Consider the following 17,127-nt stretch of genomic DNA (forward strand, 5'->3'; position numbering starts at 1 on the left):
CGGGAGAAGGGGCTGTGGGATACAGAGACAGTCCCGTGGTGCAGGTAGGCAGTGCAAGGGAAGAGTGGCTGGGCCAAGGACCGAGATCGGTGAGTGGTCCAGTAGCAGATTCGTGCAGGTTCAGTGGTTTTAGCAGGGGAGAGAGGGAGAGAAAGCGGAGGCAAAGAGGAAGGTTTTGAGGTGCTTCCGGAACCGGAGATGGTTCTCCTCAAATTTCAGGGAGGCAGGAAGGCTGTTCCAGAGGGAGGCCCCTGCTGCGGAGAGAGATCTACCCCCCGCTCGTTGCTTGGAGAATCGGCTGACCCTGAGGTAGTTGGAGGTGGATGAGCGAAGAGCTCGGGAAGGAAGATATTTAGGAAGAGAGAGTTGAAGGTATTTTGGCCCAAGGCCCCAGAAGGCCTTGTGGAAAATACAGAGGGTTTTGAACTTAACCCTCGCAGCCACTGGGAGCCAGTGCAGTGATTTCAGTCCTGGAGAGATACGGTCCTTGGGCTTGAGGCCAAGGACAAGTCTCGCAGTCCTGTTCTGGATGAGTTGCAAAGGGCGAAGAGTAGAGGCAGGAAGATTTAGATAGAGGCTGTTACAGTAGTCCAGCTTTGAGAGAAGACCATAAAAACTCCAGGTCCTACCACACACCTAACTACACAGGAGGAGTAACATACCTCCCCTGGATTGTGTGTTTGAAAACAACTGCCAGAGAGACCCAATGAACACCGCACTCAGTCCAACAGAGATCCAAACCTACCCATAATGGGGAAAACAGATAAATCCCAACGGAAGCTAAATTTTGAAGCAGGAACAACAGCCAGGACCCCCAAACCCAGCGACAGAGCTGAGTCCCCCGAAGTCACAGAAGAAGAGGAGGCACCAAACTTGAACATGGACATTAGAGAAATGTTACTAGATTTAAAAACTGACATCGGCAACCTTGATAATAAAATGGACGCTTTATCCTCCAAGGTAGACTAGCTCCAGCATAGACTGGATAGGCATGGAGACAGGCTCGACACAGTGGAACGAGTCTCAGTCCTAGACGACAGCTGTCTTCATTCTCGACCAGAATTACCACAATGGAGGGACAGATGAAGGCCGTCATCGCCAAAAACGAAGACCTTGAGGGACGCGCTCGCCACAACAACATTAGGCTGGTTGGAATACGAGAACAACTACACCCCAATAGAATAGAAGACATGGTAGAAAATATCTGTAAGGACCTATTCGGAGCATCAGCGTTGTCACACCTATTTGTGGTCGAGAGAGCCACAGGGTCCCCCCCCAACCCGGCCCATACCTGGCGCAGCCCCAAGGCCTATCATAGCCAGGCTCCTCAACTACGAAGACCGTGACACTATCCTACACCTGGCCAGAGACAAAGGCGAACTCCAATATGACGGGGACTCCATTCAGCTGTTCCCAGACTTCTCCCCAGCGGTGCAAGCACAGAGGAGGTCCTTCGCAGGAGTGAAGCACAGGCTACAGGACAACCAACTCCTGTACTCCATGCTGTTCCCTGCCAAACTCTGTATTCAATTTGATGGCAAAACCCAGTTTTTCAACAGACCTGAAGAGGCAAATGCTTACCTTGATAGGCCGGATGTAAAGCTGAGGACAATAATTTAAGGCTCCCCAGGAGAGATCGCACGAGGAGAACCCACCTTGAAAGCATAGCACATTCGGCTCATTCCCTTGCTCCGGAATCTGGACAATGCACACTGAAAGACCGATCGCAACACCTAAAAAGAGCCTTTCTTCTTGGCAGGCCACTAGCGCCCCAAGCACAGCAATAAACTCACAATGTTATCACGAGGGAGGGCCAAACCTACGGGCATGTTGGGGGTTGCCTGTGTTCAAGGGATGGAGAATAAGAGCAAGTTGGGGGTAGCAGTTTTGAAAGAATACACAGTTTCGAACATGCACCAACTGAGGACCAGCCGCCCTTCCTACGACCCAGCCTTGGCCCACCACCTTCTGCCCGCTCTGGATGCTCCGAAGGGTATCGTCCTTCCACTTCTGACGGGATGGTGTACCCCGAACCACTTGCAAAATGATAGCAACCAACTGACGAGTTCAATTCAGCCACATGGAATATTAGAGGGGGCAACCAGCCAACAAAAACAAGCAAGATAACTCAATACCTACATAGACACATGATTGATGTTGCGCTGATCCAGGAAACACACCTATTGCCCGAGACCGAAAGTAGCTGGGCCTGAGAATGGGGATGTCACAGATAGTTTGCCTCATACTCCTCCTACGCCAGGGGAGTCGCCATCTTCATTGACAAGAAAATAAACTTCAGACTGATAAAGGCAGAGAAAGACCCAGAAGGCAGAACAATCCTAGTGCGAGGGATCATAGAAGGCAGAGAGATGATCCTAGTAAACTCCTACGGGCCGAACACTGACAGGCCAAACAACTTTAACTGGTTGATGGCCCACCTAGAAACAGCTGCAGAAGCCGCAATCCTATGGGGAGGAGACTTAAACACGCCACTAGATCCCACAAAAGACAAATCTCACAACCCAACGTCTTCACCCTCCAAGGACAGCCTGCAGATCGCTGAAATATGCAAAGCACACAACCTGGCGGCTTGAAAACTGGGATGCAGGCGAATATACGTATCACTCATGGGTCCATAAGACCAACTCGATACTCGATTCCCTTCTCACATCCTCACACGGGCCCTGGCAATGGGGGCCGAGCCAAATCCTACCCAGGACCCTATCAGACCACTCTGCAGTAAGCCTTGAATGCACTATACCACGAGACAGGCGGCACAAACCCCACTGGAGGTTTAAAATAGGAGCCCTTCAAGATCAGGTCTTTGCAGACGAACTGCGAACCGAAATAACGTCCTTCATCGAAACTAACCAGGGCTCTGTAGCATCTGCAGGTACACTTTGGGAGGCCCTGAAATGCTGGGTCAGAGGAATATGCTTGGCGAAAGAGAACGGGATATTGAAACTGATCAGAAGAGAGTTATCAGCGAGTGAAACCCGACTGAAGGTTCTAGAACAAGAACACTCAAAAACACCCAATTGACAATCCCTGGCTGCGCTCACGACAGAATTAAAAAACTTCAGATCAGGAGCAAATATGGTGAGGGCCAGAGACCCGGGGCCCACCTTGCTCGTCTCGTGGCAGCTGAAAGGAAACCAAACATAGCCAAACACATCCGTGACCAAAACGGCAACATGATGCACACTGAAGCAGACATTGTCGAAACCTTTCGCAAGTTCTACCAAACTCTGTACAATATTTACTACACTGCCGACCCACTGGAGTTAGCCGACTACTGAAACAGTGTAGAACTTTACAAGGTTTATGCTGAATTGCGAGAACCAATCAACGCACCCATCACCATAGAAGAAATCCACAAAACCATAAAGGGACTACCCAATACCAAAGCTCTCGGCCCTGACGGCCTAATCGGCAAGGTCTATAAAACCTTTTCACAATTGCTAGCCCCACTCCTACTGCAGGTATACGAAGAAGCACTGACCACAGGGTCACTGCCACCATCCCTCCGCAGGGCCCATGTAATCCTCTTCCACAAACCCGGCAAACCCAAAGAAGACTGTGCCTCATATAGACCCATATCTTTAATAAATCTGGACAACAAGATACTGGCGAAGATCCTTACAGCGAGGCTGCTCCCTCTGATGCCAGCAATGGTACTGGCAGACCAAGCAGGCTTCGTACCAGGCCGGAACACATAATTCGGCATTAGAAGAATGTTTGGAGCAATGGAAGCCCTAGACCCGGAGAGCCAGGCAGCAACGGACCTGCTCGCTTCCGAAAAGGCTTTCGACTCGATAGAGTGCCATTACTCTTCGCCATACTGCAACGCATGGTCCTAGGCAAATACTTAATTGAATTAATCAGCCTCCTGTATGAACACCCGACATCCAATATCATTCTGGGAAGTACTCGCTCAGCGGACATACACCTGCGAAGAGGAACCAGGAAAGGATGCCCCTTGTCAGCAATTCTGTTTGCACTGGTTATGGAACCCCCGGCTTCTGATCTTCGGGGCCGCAACCTAGATAAGGGGGTCTCTCTTGGCCTACACAAACTAATCATATCGTTATACGCAGACGATGTGGCCCTCTTTCTTCATAACCCTGCAGAGAACCTGAACCCAGTGATGTGAGCAGTGATTAAATTTGGCAAATTCTCTGGACTGAAAATTAACCAATCAAAATCCATAATGTTCCCCCTAACTACCAACACCCGGCAATTTATCGATGACTTCGGGTTCCAGTGGCAACTGTCAAAGGTCAGGTACCTAGGCATAATGCTCTCCAGTGATAATCAAGAGGTGATGCAAGACAACTATGAAAAGACAGTAGAGGAGACCCAAAACAAAGTAGACAGATGGAAGCTCATCCCACTCACTCTATGGGGGAAAGTCTCCTTAGTCAAAATGGTTATCCTTCTCAAATTTCTATATCCATTCACGAATATTCCACCGGTCCTGCCAGAACGTTTCCTTCAGCGCATCAAAAGTCTGATCCTCGAGCTACTGTGGGCAGGCAAGACAGCAAGAGTAGCCTACACTACACTAATTCAACCTGTGACGAAAGGTGGCCTCGCGCTCCCAGACCTCAAACGCTACTACTGGGCCGCACAGGCTCAATTCCAGAGCCACTGGTACGCCACGCAATTTATCAGACCCCATGTCCAAATCAAAAGGGCTCTGGCTTCCCCCTATCTCCTCAGGGCTGTAATTTTCGGGCAAATACAAGTAACTTACAATTCAATGAACATTGTCCATAACACCTATGCTGTCTGGAAAAGAAATTGCTCTAAAAAGTGGAAAACAAAACAGATTCTCTCCTCTCCTTTCAGCACGCTTCATACCTGGAATACCCCTAACCGCAGAACAAATCTTCATACAATGGACCGATAAGCTGCAGATAAAATCTCTAGGAGACCTCTTTATCAATGACATCTTCCTATCACCGCAACAAGCTCGAGACAGAGGCTGCGATAATGCTCTCGACACATTCATCTACTTTCGGCTGCGGCATATCCTCCGAACCAACCTTACCACCTTCCCACGACAACCCCCCACTTGGCGGCTCCTACATGGAGTGATACAATATCAAGGTGAAGATCGACTTGTATCAGAGATATACAGATCAATCCTTAGCGAGACGACAGCGTTACCCACTAACCCCAAGAGAAGATGGGAGAAAACACTGGGGAGTACAATCGCAGAAGAAGACTGGAACTACATACTGCAGTTAACTCAAAAGGTCTCTCTCAATACGAGGTACAAGTAAATACACTTCAACTTCCTACACCAGATTTACTACACACCAGCGAAACTCCACGCACAACGACCAACAATCTCAGCAGCATGCAGTCGCTGTACCGCCCCGGTGGTGGACTTGATGCATGTGGCATGGACATTCCCAGACATCGCCTCGTTCTGGAGAGCAGTATTGGAAAAAATATCAGCGATTATAGGCACGCAACTCGACACCAAACCTACTCTAGCGCTCCTGGGACTAACTAGACACTTGCCAGCATACGGAAGGAAACTAACCAACCTACTGTTGGTGCTGGCAAGAAGAAGAATTGCAATTAACTGGGTCCGCGGACCCCCACCGAATCTCCACCGGTGGTTAGACGATGTGACCTACTGCCAAGATGTCAAAATATACTTTGTAAAGACCCTACCGCTGCACGCTCGCCCCCCAGATATATGGGGACCCTATATATCTTATTGGATTACCACAGCAGACTCAATCTCTTCACAGACCTCGTCCCCGGTCACCGACCAGCGATCCCCAACACGTGGAGAAGTACCGAGTGAACCTCATACACCAAAGAGTACTGCCTAAAGGTCCCCAGATAGAAGCGGACAGAGGTGGAAAGGGAGAAGGGATGGGGGGGGGAAATGGGTGGCGGGCAGTTTGGGAACCTCAGTGAGGCCGGTGCATGGCCTGCTTGTTAATGTACGTTTAAAAAATCCAAAAAGGGTATATCGGCAAAGGTGTGGGTGAATGAGGGGTTTTCAATGCCATCCCGTTGTTTAGGGGTACACGCCAAGGCTGTCCTTTGTCGCCGCTGTTATTTAATTTGGTGTTGGAGCCTTTGTTGGCATATATATGCCAAATGAGGTGTATCCGAGGGTTTGCTCTTGGAGATTTGGAAATTAAAACTTTGGCTTATGCGGATGATGTTGTGGTCATTTTGGATAATCCTGTTGTAAGGGGTTGTGTGTTGAGGGAGGTCTTTGAGGAAGTGGGTAAACTCTCTGGATATCAGATCAATTGGGATAAAACGGTGGTGTTTCCGGTGAAGTCTTCTCGTGGCTGTGAGAACAGGTTGGGGTGGCGTTGTAAATGGGAATATCTTAGTGTGAAATATTTGGGTGTCTATATTACTCAAGATTTTAGGAAACTAGTGAGTTATAATGTTGATAAAATCATTGAGGTTCTGAGACGGGATATTATGAGATGGGGACGTATAAATCTGACTCTTTGGTGTAAAATGAATGCTATAAAGATGATTTTGCTGCCGAAGGTTCTGTATGTTGTCCAGTCTCTTCCTGTGCATTTTACAATGGGAGCGTTTGGGCGTATAGATAAGTTATTTCAGGACTTTTTGTGGGGGCCTGGGAAGAGGGCCAGGATTCCACGGTATATCATGGTCCAGAAGGTTAAAGATGGGGGTTTTGGGTACCCGGTGTTAAAGAATTATAGTAGTGGTTTTTTATTGAAGAAAGTGTCTGATTACACTGGTGAAGTCCTGGATAGGGTGCCGTGGTGGGTACAAATTGAGACACAGCGGTTCCTGCCATATGATATTAAATGTTTGTTTTCTTTTGGGAAGTTGCCTAGGAAAGTGCACTGTTTGAAGTCAGTCTTGGCTACTAAAGAGGCTTTGTCGTCATGGATACTGGGTACTGGGCAAGGTTTGCATCTTTATGAAGGGGCTTCCCTTTCGCATAATCCTGGTCTACAGTTTAACAATAGAGTACTAAATTGGAAAAGTTGGGTTCAGAGGGGTGTTTTGGTAATTGGTGATGTGTGGAATGCCGCAGGGGTAGTGCCTTTTGCAGGTTTGGTTGAGAAATTTGGGTTAAGGAACAGGGAATTGAGAAGATATGGTATTTTGATGAGTCTCCTCTCAGAGCTTAGAGACATGTTGGGCGCGTCATTTTTGAGGAAGCTGGAGAAATTTGTTTTTTTGGAAATTGGACGTCAAAGAGTGTCTGCTTTTCTGCAGTTATGCAGCCTGATGGTAAATGGTTGGACTCGTGGGACAAGCTGAGGTTGTCTTGGACTGAGGAGTTGGGCAGGGAACTCAAGCCAAGGGAATGGGATTGATTTGGAGGGTTCCGACGACTGCCAAACTGGATTTGCAATTGCGCTTTATACATCAGAGGATATTGGGCAGGATATATTGGACCCCGGTGCGTATGTGTAAGTTGAGATTGGTGGATGGTGATCAGTGTTGGGGTTGTGGGAAGGAGAAAGGTACTTTAACACATAAGTTATGGTATTGTGAAAGAGTGGAACGTTTTTGGAGAGATGTTATTGACAGGATAGAGCCGGTTTGGAATATTGTTTATCAACGCAATCCTTTGGCGGTTATCTTATTATTGTATAATGGCGGACGGGATGTGAGTTGGGTGATATCGTGTGGAGTAGTCAAGGTTCTGTTGATGGCGGCTAAACAGGTGTTGAGGGTTTGGAAGACACGGAAGAAGCCGAGGGTGGAAGAATGGCTTTCGGACGTTCTAATTTTATCCGGATTTGAGAAAATGATGTATTGCAAACAAAACAAGGAATCCCTTTATGAGGATATGTGGGGAAGTTTTAATGACCTTTATGGTTGAAGCTGGACTTGGTTCAAGAGTATAGTGCATTGGTTTTCTTGTTTTTCTGGGTTATATTGATATATTATGGGGAGGGGATCTGTGTTGTCTTTGTGGTTGTTTTGTGTGGTCTTGTTTGTCTGTTGTCGTTGGTTTCGTACATTTGCTTTTGTTTGGAATTGGTATGCATTTTCATGTGGTAAATTACAGGGTTATGGGTTGGATCTTTGTTTTGATTCGTTTTATGCTGTTCTATATTTTGCAATTCAAAATCCTGAGTTGTTACTTCTGTTCTTATTGTACCTTGTTGAAAATGAGAAATAAAGTGTTTTTAAAAAAAATCCCAAAAAAGTTTTACATTTTTTTCTCATACTAGACAAACCATCCACATCTCAAAACAAAAACCTCTAAATACACCACTATAACAAAATCAAGAAATAATATTTACAACAATTTCTTCCTATTGCCCCCCACTCACAGGGGCAGAGGGATCCCTTTCTACTTCTACATGGCAGTGTCTTTCCCCTTATAAGAGATCCCACATCGGTTCACAACTCTTCTACATTTGACGTTATCCTTCCTTACGACTGGGGCGATTCACCTCAATATTTCAATAAAAACTGCATACAAAACTATGCAATGCTGCCTTTCCCCCACCTTCGGGGAGATCCCTTCACTCAATCTACTAGTCAATCAATAACACATTAAAACAACAACAATCCACAATACTGTGCTTTCATGCAAGAGTCCACTCACGTTATATGTCCCCCGAATTCCCTTAAGTTTGAGTCTCCCATCACAACTGCTTGCACCACCAGGAATATCGGGCCACCCAAGGGATCAGGCAGACCCTCAAGCAACTCAGTGTCTGCTCACCTCCTCAGTTTGTGTGCAAAATAACTGTTCTCTGTAGGCTGGCGCGGCAGACCAGGGCATGCGGCAGGGAGCACCCCAGATCCCCAGGGGCACTGCAGATCTTGCTGGGGCCTCTAAATGTAAAGGAAAGTACCCCAAAGTAATCCAAAAATAAGGCAAAAATTGACAAAAATAGAGTGCGCAAATAGCAGGAAAAAAACCTGCTTTTTTTTTGCAAATATGGCCGGAGAGTCAGACAGCTGTGTGGAACTGAACTGGAAAAAAACATCTCAACATTCTCACACTGGGTAGCAATATTTATAGGTGAAAGCCACATAATTAACATGTTCTACAAATGCAACAATAATTCTAATATTTCCATTGGCTACCCGTCACTAAACCCCTAAATATCATCACACATTCAGCAATATAATGGGAAGTTTCATTACTCGTTACCATCAAAATACCACCCCTCAAAGATGACATAATTGCTTGGACAACACAAAATACATTGTTCCGATTGGTTCGCATCCTTCACGTTGTAACTGATAAGAAGGGCTTATTCTAATTGTACAATGACTTTCCAGGCAGACCAGACTGTAACATCACACCAAGACGAACCAATCATGTAGTGAGCAGAAGGCAATAGGGTCAAAATGTTGCTACAACCCATGAAACACCACAATCTGTTTCCCCAATTAGGCCTCCATCCCTCACACCTGCTCATTCTGTGACTTTCATCTTGATACGCATTGCAAATTCTGGAACACAACCTCCAAGTTATCTTTTTTTTCCTCTTTTTAAAAAAAACTTTATTTAGTACAGTGCAGAACATACATCCTCAGTAACGTCTAACAATGAATAGCTGCATTAAAAAAAACGTGACTGAGAGCCTGCACCCTGAAATTAATTTCTCCTTTTTTATGCGTTTTACTCAGGCACTTTACCACTGGATCAAGTGCCTTAATTTTCAGTGAAGGTATCGTTTTTACATCCTTGTTCTGCGCTTTGGCAATGCTGCTGCCTTGACCTTCTCGCATATCTCACTGTGTCCTTCACAACCATTATGTATTCATTCATTTATCATCTGGGAAGGCACCTGCAGTCACGAGTCTCCTTTCAGGCACCTGAGAACTATCTTCCTTGCAACAATGAACTGGCAATTATTAAGTAATAGCTCTGCATAAGGCGACCAGCTAGCTGGGCAGAAACAAACATTCTGAGGGACCTCAACGCGTGAGGGATCTTGGGTACACTACACGTCACATTAGGGATAGTGTTACAGGCATGCCCATGTCGACGTCCCCTTTCGATCCTCGAAAGACAAGATGCAATACTCTGCGGTTACCACTAGATGTCGGACTATATGCACAGTATGTGATTCTAAGCATATTCACAAGCATCAGAAAGTTTGATACAAACTTTTCACACAACATAAAAATTCCAATCCAGTTCAAAAATCAAAAGAATTCATACATCCATAAAATAATTGCATAGCCAGGACCCACAGAGGCGGTGAACCCAGTGGGATCAGTGGCGTGTGGCCTTGCCTTCTTTTGGACCACTACAGGCAAGGCGTCCTCAAAGGACCTCAACCTCATTTCTGAGGGAGTTCGATAATGGGGAGGCCGGCCCTTGTGGAAGCATAACCATGCCCAGAGGCCGAGTCAGAGGCCTTACCCGATTTCAACCATGCCGCCAGCCTGCTGTAGCGGTCTTCTTGGTCTTTTACGAAAAAACAGCAGAACCTGCATCCCTCCACATCATGGTTCAGACGCAGGCAATAAAGACATTTATGGTATCGATCCTCCACAAAAACGTTTGTTAGTCCATATTTTGCGCAGAGTTTGAAGAGGCATCTCTTCTCCTTGGTCATGGTTAAAAGGTGCAAAGCAGGCCCAAACCCAAACATGGGCCTTCTCTGATGCCTCTATGTAGCTTTATCTTCACCAACAGCGGATCCTCGCTGCCGGTAGTCCATCTCCAGCAGAACGATAAGTCAAAAAATCGGTAAAAAACTTTACAATTTTATCAGAAACTCACAATATTAGGAAAAAAGCTTGCAGATCACTAAAAGGACTCCTGACACTGAAGCATGCAGTAAAAATCTGGAGATGGCCATCGGGGTGGAGCTTAGGGAGAGGACTGTCACTCGATGGGAGCAGTATGACCAGAGGAAAGTGATTGGTTTAGATGAGAAATACAGTTTTAAAGCAAAAGTGAACAATTTTTTTCTTTTACTGAGGATTCCCAGCCTGACGACAGGGAATATTCATGAGCATGTGAATCCATGTCAGACACCATGCTGGAGAAGGAGAATTGTACCCTTGTCTTTTCACTTTATCAGTTCGGTATTTAAAATCATTCATTTCTGCAAAGTGTTTTGCTCGGACAATGCTGGGTCACCTTTGACTTTAGGCCAACTCACTGATCTGTCGAAGCGTCTCTGCTACACTTTCTGCAGCTGCAGTGAAGTTACTACACTTAGCTCGCTCCTCTGCCTATTTCCTCTCCGGAGTTCTGCCAGCTCTGTTGCATCTCTGCATTCTTCCGCTCACTGATGCAGCACATGTCGGACTGGAAACACGTTTCCCATACGGTTGGCCTCTTCTCCCATTGCCGTTTACGACGCAGATTTCTGCTTCACACACTCTGCAGGTTCACACGACTTCTCTGCTCAAGTCGGCATCTGCTGGAGTTCTTTCTTCAGCTGCTGCGCCATTCTCCGGACTGATTCTTGTTCTATTATTACTCCTGCCACACCTTTCCTCACCTGAAGCCCATTCTTGGGTTTAAATGTCCCGCTCAGGGGTCTTGTTATACAACATCTAGACTACACCTTCTGTTCAAAGGTACCTCTGATTCTCATTAACTGAGTACATCTTCTTCGTCCCAGTACCACATGCATTATAGATACAGAAGTCCATAGTGGTTTGCATAGTATTCTCATTAGTTTGTTCTACCTTAGAATATGCCATTAATACTTCAGGTAGCATGGGAAATCATGAGTTGAAGTCACTGCCTCCCCCTGATTTGAGTCTCTTCCCATGTGATCCGCCCACATAATACCGCCCCCAGGTCTAGGATCCGGTAGCGGCTGCCTTCCCCCCCATGCCATTTGAGAGGAGGCCAATACTGGGTTTTTAGTGATGGTCTGACTGGATTCATCACATTCCATGGTCTCCACTGAGTATTCTTCATGACTTCAGGATTCCAACTCTTCCCAGCGATGTATGTTTACAATGGAGGAGTGATTGTTATTACTCCTTCATTTTTCTTCTTCCTAGTATGAGTGGATTGCAACCTGTTGGCACTCTTCATGCTTCCTTCACACTTCCTCTTCTCAGTGGTTGTAGTTTTCAATGGAGTTGGGGGAAGAGGTGTTACAATAGCAAACAGTGGTCTGTTCAGGTTGGAGTTCTTGAAGTAGGGTAGAGGGTTAGGGAGTTCCTTCATGGAATGGGAGTCCCTATCCCCAAGAGGGGAGTCTCTCCCCGTGAAGTCCCGCTTACCTCCACCCCTAGGGGGAATGTTGCGTAGTGGGCTCACCTCCCTAAACCCACACAGACGAGCTTCCCGCCAGGGAAAATTGACGAGATCCCGTGAATCATCACACTGAGGTTAATCAAACCATTCGGAAGCGTGCTGTGCATGCGGAAAAATAGAACTGAAGCAATGGGCTCAGTGCATGCTGTTTATGCCAACGGTGACGTCATGTCCGAGCGTGGGGATGGTAGCCACTCAGGCACATCGACCCACCGATCGTACTGCAGCCTAAGCTGTTGAAAAAGTTTCCGAACTGCAGGCAGGATATCAGTGATATCAAAGATGAAGAATCCATAGGAGGACACAATCCATTAGAAATATGTGTCTGCTCAAAAGGTCGGGAAGTATGTAGTTCCTACTTGAGCAATTTTCAAGATATTTATCCTTTGCTCTTACAGCATCCAGATCTTTACATAAGGATGAAACATTGGGCCTCATTACGAGTCACCCGGTATGGAAATAACGGTGGCGGTAAACCCGCTGCCACTGTTGTTTCCATACTGGGTGATCTCGCGTCCTGCAGGCGGGAGGTGTCATTCCTGCTAGGTCTGACCTGGCGGGTTTAACACCACCCGCCTGCAGGCAGACGTGGAAACACCGGCACCATCACGAGATGGTGCCGGTGTTTCCACTTCCCCATTGAGTCCTATGGTCCTATGGGACTCAATGAGAATGGGGATTTACCAAATTTTGCCTCCGGAATTCCTGGGTCACCGGGGTCGTAATGCCCCGGTAATTCAGGGAATGACAGAGGCGGGAATGGTAATACGAGTCCGGCGGTAACCTGCCGGAATTCCAGGCACGGTTACCGCCGGACTTGTAATGAGGCCCATTATCTTCCAGGGAACGCAGAGCATTTTCACCTTATTTAGGGGGCGCTCTGTCTCAGTCATTCAGCCATACAGCTGTTCAATTTTGTGCTGTGAGGCTTACACTTTTGAGGTCAGAGGTCAGGTCGACAGTTGCCACTGTCTGTTGCAGTTGTTGTATTGGTCTGGATGAAGCCACATCCATGGTAACAACTGAAAAGTTGATTAATATGTTGTTTCAGCAGAATCTTTCTTGGCAAAGACATCCAGCTTTGACTGGTGCTTTCTGCCTCACATAATTACTACTGGTTAGCTTTGTACACATGTGATAAGCAACTGTTAGGAAAGAGTCCTCTTTCCATCCATAGACATCAATGGGACATCCTACCGTTTGCGATTGTTTTGACACTTTTCTGAAGCCCTTTTACCCCACTTAACTTGCTAAGCTTATCTGTTTTGGTCGGGACTGGTCAGCCCATATGGCTATCAGTGCAGGAAAACTCTGTTCTCTGTAGTAACATTCCGTTTGTTTTTATCTACACACATCAACTTCTGTGAAGTGTGGTACAGACACTTTGGGGCTCATTATAAATTTCCCGGTATCCCGCCGGTAATTCCGGTGGGATACTGGGAAAGTGTGCCTACCGTCTCCGCCCCCTGATATCCCGGTATTACCAGGATATTATGGGCGGCGGAAAGTTACCATTCGGATAGGATTGCTGGAATGACAGGCACTGGTGGTTTTGGCATTTCTTTGCCCGTAGGGGCCTGATCTACCGGCAGGTCAGGCCTGCGGGTAGTTTGGAACCCTCACCAGCAAACTCTGGTTTCCCTGGTCTGATAAAAATGCTGTCGCCAGTATTACCAGCAATTCCCCAGCATTTTTTACCAGACTAGGGACCTCATAAGGAGGCCCTTTGTGTCTCTATATCTTTTGCATTTTACTGCTTAATGCCAAATACCATAAACTCTAAAATGGTTATGCCACAAGATTTTCGCCTGTCCTTTGGCCATCTTGTAGTTTGGCCTTCTTCCTGCCCTAATGTGTCTAGATTTTCCATACATGCTAACACCTATCCCAGAGGAAAGCTCCAGCATTTGCAGGTAAAGTGGCAGTCTGTGTGTATGTGGACAGATGTGGGGGCATGGTCTGTCTGATCCCAGAAAAGAAAAAGCAGTGAATGGAACCACCAATAGGGGTATGCACACCGTAGTGTGGTATATTAACCACAAACTATTTTCTGTAAGGGAGATGTCATGGCAGGCTTGGGGATGAATGAATGGGCACTTGCCCTCAGGGTCGGGTCATCTAGGTCTTTCCATGCCAACCAATTCATGTTTTATATCTACAAAGTGTTCTGAAAATCAACACGTTGTACCCCCTGAAGTTTAGATTGACTAATACCTCAGTTATTCTGTATGGTCCATGGCTAGAAGCTTGTTTTTGGATATAGGGAGAACCAAAACTTGATCTCCAGCATGAAACTTCAGTAGGCTAGCCTGATGATCGTTAAGTTATTTTTACTTCGCTTGGTGGTGCTGGTGTACCAGGTCTCTTACCAGAGTCATCATTTCAAGTAGCTTAAATAAATTGGGCTGTGTTCCGACCAAGAGTGTCTTTATATTTCCGCACTTCTCTAAGAATATCCAAGGCATGCCAGAGTTTACAGGAGGGAGTTAAACCTATTGAAGCCTTTGGTGCAACCCTCAATGCAAATAAAGCCCAGGGGAGCAGGTTGTCCAAGTGCTAATATTAGCTGATTTAGCTTCCTTAAGATGTTTCTTGGATTCTGAATGAATTGCTTGACTAAGCCATCTGCCTGAGGCCGATATAAGGAGATATATACTGCTTGCATGTGTAATAGTTTTGAATTACGACAATCTTGGACATGAACGTCGAAACCTGGGCTTTTAGTACTTCTTTTGGAAAACCTACTTAGATGGAAAAAAAGGGGGTGGCAGGTGTTTCACTATATGTTGTGTGGTGGCATTTCACATTTGGACAACTTCTGGATAGCATGTGCCAACTGAAAAAAAAGAATATATCTATCCCCTGCTTTGGATCGACTCAAAGGACACATAACATCCATAGCAAACCTTCAAAAATGCATGTCAACATTCAGAAGGGGCTGGAGCAGTGCCCGTCCCACATCTATCCAAGAGGTCTTCTGTCAGACGGAGTATGCACCTAAAAATGTCTTCTTACCCAGATACTAAATGTCTGGCCTGGAGAACCTACTCAGTGCATGGTCCTAGGGATTTGCTATACACTGATGTTCGGCTGTCAGAAAGGTGTTAGAATGATCCAAACACGTCTTTCTAAATGATGGTGGAACAAGGAGCCTCAAATGCCTCAGTAATACCCAAAAATTGCAGTTAATGCCTCACATGAGCAGCACTGACGGGTTCCTTTAAAATGCATGATACTAAAGTATCACTTCTGTGATTTTTTTTTTTTAAAACCCAATGCATTTTCTGTCAGCGTTATTGCCTAAGGTGCATTACAATGCATGATTTGTCAAAGCTTGTTTTTCACAATTATTCCATGTAGGAGCTCTCCCAAACCTCCTTGTAAGTTGGTCTTTTCATCTTTTCAAGTTTTACTAATGTTAATTGCCCAATGTGCATTATAATTCACCTTTTGGCACTAGTTACAACCTAAGGTTCCCCTTGGGGGAACTGTCAAATCCTTCTTCTGGGGTCTTATTACAGGTGTGGTGTTAAGACAAATGCAGACTATTTTAACGATCACTATATAAGAGGCCTGGGAGAGTGTATAATCCCCAACATTATTACCTTGGAATTTTGCAACTGGTAAATACCTCTGTATTACAAAAATAGGGCATTTGGAACACCTCCAATGTTCCCTCCACCCATAAGATCGAGGTAAAACGTGTAAAATCTCTCCTGATCTATTTGAAATGTGTTGACTATTCAGAAGTGAAGCACACTGCTTCAATATAGGGAAAACGCTTGTTCTAATAAGACATTGTAAGGGGGTGAAAACGTGAGCATCTCCGATGCCCAACTTTACTATGTAATGCATAAACAGGTGAAGGGTGACTCTTTTTGCTTTAAGAATAATGTATAGTAGTGATAATTTTGGCAAGTACACATCATTTCCACCATCAATAAGAAGATGGAAATTGATACAAAAGGAATACGTTTTACATGCTAGGTGTGAATTTACTGAAATAAAGCCAATGGCATTTCAGGAAATCCACTGCTGTTACAACCACGACAACTGCAAACCATAAATGACGGAGGAGCAGTCCTCCGATTGCCACTGGTGGTGATCAAGAAAAATCCTCTGTACCTATAATGTGCACATGAAGTGGTATTTAAATAATTTCATGTTTTATCAATATTATTGGCTCAATGTGCTTGTGAGAATACTGTTTTTTGGATACTTGGAAACCCTACTGCTATTGAAACTGAAGTATTCATTTTCGGGGGCGCTTCGAGTGAAGGCAGTGACCAGTCATCAATGCGACAAAGTCCAAACCAAACTTGTTGCCCCCACCTAGAAAATGTTTGAGTACCCCAGCTCTATATAATCAAGTTCAATTGTCCTTTCGGCACTTGGCCAGTGTTGTGGCTAACCCGGCAGGGCCAATCCAAGGTCCTCACTAAACCCTACAATTGTTGTATCAACAGGCAGTAGGTACAAAGGGCAGGGACTTAATTAATGCACGTTTATGACCAACACTTACTGGGAATTCCCTGTTCATGGTAAATAAATGCAATTCCCATTTGTGAATGGGGCACAGTGGGTTACCTGCACCTGTTGGTAAAGGGTAGGCACCCTGTGATCCATTCAGTGTAGAGTGCGTGAAGCAAGGGTATCTATGGGAATCCCAGACCTGTTATTGCTTGATCTCATGAGGTTGAGTGCTACTTGTCCCTCTAAGATCAACAGCGGTCCCTGGGGGTCGTGTAAATAGTTAGCATGGCGGTGTCTTGTTTGTTATCGGTACTAACCAGACAAATTTCTCTGACAACTAAGGCCATGCACCACCACCCCCAATCGAGACAGAGCCATCAATCTTTCCAGGCTGGGTGAGGTTTCCTGTGTTGAGTCAA

The 17,127-nt window shown here is 45.9% G+C and overlaps 1 protein-coding gene across 1 annotated transcript in view; it reads right to left on the reverse strand.

Annotated features, from left to right (window-relative positions):
- Positions 1–17,127, reverse strand: part of AGBL3 (AGBL carboxypeptidase 3) — a 2,309,829-nt gene that overhangs the window by 1,178,933 nt on the left and 1,113,769 nt on the right. The window lies entirely within an intron of this gene.

This window comes from Ambystoma mexicanum, chromosome 12, assembly GCF_040938575.1.
Source record: "Ambystoma mexicanum isolate Mex_15411 chromosome 12, UKY_AmexF1_1, whole genome shotgun sequence".
Taxonomy (NCBI): Eukaryota; Metazoa; Chordata; class Amphibia; order Caudata; family Ambystomatidae; genus Ambystoma; species Ambystoma mexicanum.